The following is a 3,070-nucleotide window of genomic DNA, read 5'->3' as shown; positions in this document are numbered from 1 at the left end:
GGTTCAGTCTGGGAGGACGAGAGGTCCTGGAGGTGCTGCTGCTGACGGTGGACTTAGTGCTGCCGACGTGTGCTTAGTCACGCGTGAGGTGGTCAACTGTGCTACGTAGCTTCTGCATCATTAAAACAAATGGCAAAGTTTACCGGCTGTCTGCACACCCCTGCCCTCTGCTCTCCAACCCCCCTCAGCCCGAAGCCCTCCGCCCTGAGCACTGAGGACATGCACAGGGCCTCTGCCACCAGGGGCTTACAGTCAGAAAAACCAGGCTGCCCATAAACAAAGTCAGCATAAAGGAAGGCTTTGAGGGTGATGCCAGGGCCCAAGAGCGGCGGGGCGGGGGGCAGCGGCATTGGGCCGAGAGCTGACGGAAGACGGTGGGGGATGAGAACAGCCCTGCCATGGCCTTGCTGTCCGGGCACAGCTGCCTCTGCCCCGGGGGCCTCCCGGACGCCCTGACCGGCTCTGGGCCCACCTTGTCTTCATCTCTCCCACACGGTTCGGCTGTACTCACGTCCTCTGCCTCCCAGACTCTGAGCCGCCTGCACCAGCCCTGGGCAGAGGCTACTGCAGGCCTGGGGGAGACAGGGGAGAGAGGGAGCCCTCGGGGAGGTGCCGGGGTGGCTGGCCTGCACCCTGTGACATGGAGCCAGGGCAGCTGGAAGGGGAGGAGGACAGCACGCGGACACGGAGGCAGAGGGACTTTCCGCCGACGCTCACCCCAGCCCGGAGCTGCTGCCGGCTCAGGCTTCCCTCTGAGTCCTGAGACGCCTCTGCTTCCTGCTGCCCACCCTCTGCCCGCACATATGACTGTGACTTGCTGGCTGACGCCACCTCCCCTGCCCCAGGGGTGGACAGGCAGCAACTTGCCTTCACCCCACACTTGGGCATGACAGGCCAAGGATCAGAGAGAGAGAAGAGCAGCTCCGAATGGCCTGGTTCCCGACGGATGGGGCTACACTCGGGGCACCCCACAACCATCCTGCCCAGGACGGCCCATAGCAGCCCCCAGAGCGCCTGGTAGGTTCCCATACTGGGTGCACTGGACTCCGGCTGGGGACACCCTGCAGGAAACCCCAAGGCACCAGGCTGCCACTTCAGTTCAGACGGCCCTGTTCCAAGAGCAGCTTCCAAGTGTGCTGTGGTGAACTCAGCCTGCCGGTCCAGAACCGCCCCTCTTGCAAGATGGCTGGCCTTGAGGGGCTGAGTCAGCGGCAACCCAAAGACCACCAGAGCCAAACTGCTGTTTCTAATACCCCTGGGAGTGACCAGTGTTGACCACCTCATGACGGGCGGCTGGGGGCTGGACATGGGTGACCCTCCTTGCCAGCAAGGAGCCTGAGCACTTGCCTCTGCTGGTGCAGAGCAAAGCTCCTGCATCAATGTCTCCAGTGACCCCTAGCCCCTCCATTCGCCCACCCCAGGCCGTCTGAGCATCCTTCAAGGCTGGAGTTTCCAGCTTCCCGAGGTTTCTCCACGAGATAAAGACAACAGGAAGCCCACACCTGTCCCCTGCGAGTCCATCCTGGCTCTTTCCCCCGCCCCACCACTCACTCCAATCTGCTTCCCAAATGCACTCTCCCTTTCTCTCTCCCCTCTGTCTACTGGCCCGAGGATCATGCAGGCTTCAAGACTGGACCCAAGGTGACCTCTCCTGCCCTTGGGGCCCCTCACACAGTCCTCCCAGAGCCCTGGGCCTGTTCTTCCTGGAGTTGGAGCCAGTGCCAAGGGAGCTGCGCTGTTCACCTCTTGTGTGCAGCTGGGGCACACAGCAGATGCACCACACGTTATTTTCAAATTGCTTAAGAGCAACTGATACTTATTAGACACAAATGAAAAACAAAAAAGCCCCTAAAGATTTTTTACAGGGGAATGAGTTTCAAGGGAAGAGTCAACAGGTTCTTAAGGAAAAACAAAAGAAAGTCAACTCCCGTGTCTATGCTGTCTAAGGAGAACTGAGAAACCCCCGCACACTGAGTCCTGAAATAAACTCCAATTCCATCTGGAAGCTTTCAATCATTTTACCTGTCAGCCCTTAGGGCCAGTTTCATATTTGTAGTTTGTAGATTTCAGATCACTTTCTTTTTTTTATGTAATCAAGTTTTATTAAAGTATGAAGGAGATAGAGAAAGATTCTGGCATAGACATCAGAAGGGGGCAGAAAGACTGCCCCTGCCGCTCAGTCATGTCCAACTCTTTGTGACCCCATGGACTGTAGCCCACCAGGTTCCTCCGTCCATGGGATTCTCCAGGCAAGAATACTGGAGTGGGTTGCCATTTCCTTCTCCACACTTTCTTTTAAGGAGGAGAAAAGAAACAAACATTTTGAGAAGAAAATAACAAAGCAGCCCTGTCTCCTAGCAGATCAAAAACTACTGTAAATCAGACCCTTTAGGTCACTTCTCACGCGGACAGACAGCGCTTGAGCAGAAGACCTCACTCACGGAGCAGACTGTGACCCTCACCATCCAATGCATCTCTGGGGGACCAGGGGAATCTAATGATAAGTTCTAGGGGAACAGCCCCATGCTTGAGTCCTTCCTCATTAAACACCACAAAAGGGTGTAAAGGACACATCTAGAACACAGTGAGAAAAAAGAAAGGGGAAGAAAAGTCACAAAACAGAGTAAGGCCACGCAATCAACTCAAAATTAACACAACACACAGGAACTGACTTAAGTGACACAGACTTCTGTGCTGACTCGCAGGGCACATTTAGACCACTCGGACTTGTCTTCCTGCATCTGGCCGCGCTTGCATTCCAAAGAACAGCTGCGGGAAAACCGAACGCAGGTCCCTGTCATTCCAAAGATCGCCCTGACACCGCTGCGTCTAAAGGGGCCTGGCCGAGTCCCCAAGGTATTCCCACTGCAAAAGCAAACTCCGCGACCTAAGCTCTTGAAACATCTTTCCTAGCGGATCAAAAACGACCCGGTAAAAATAGTACCTCGTATTTAAAAAAAAACAAAACCAAAAAGTAATGGGTGACCTGAGCAGCAGACCACCTGCCTTCTCTTCACAACCGCTGTGGAGCAAACAGGGAGGAAACAGCTTCGTGCTGCCGGGAGTCGAC

This window comes from Bison bison, unplaced genomic scaffold (assembly GCF_000754665.1).
Source record: "Bison bison bison isolate TAMUID 2011002044 unplaced genomic scaffold, Bison_UMD1.0 scf7180017845683, whole genome shotgun sequence".
NCBI classification, from domain to species: domain Eukaryota; kingdom Metazoa; phylum Chordata; class Mammalia; order Artiodactyla; family Bovidae; genus Bison; species Bison bison.
Note: the sequence above shows the minus strand (reverse complement) of the source record.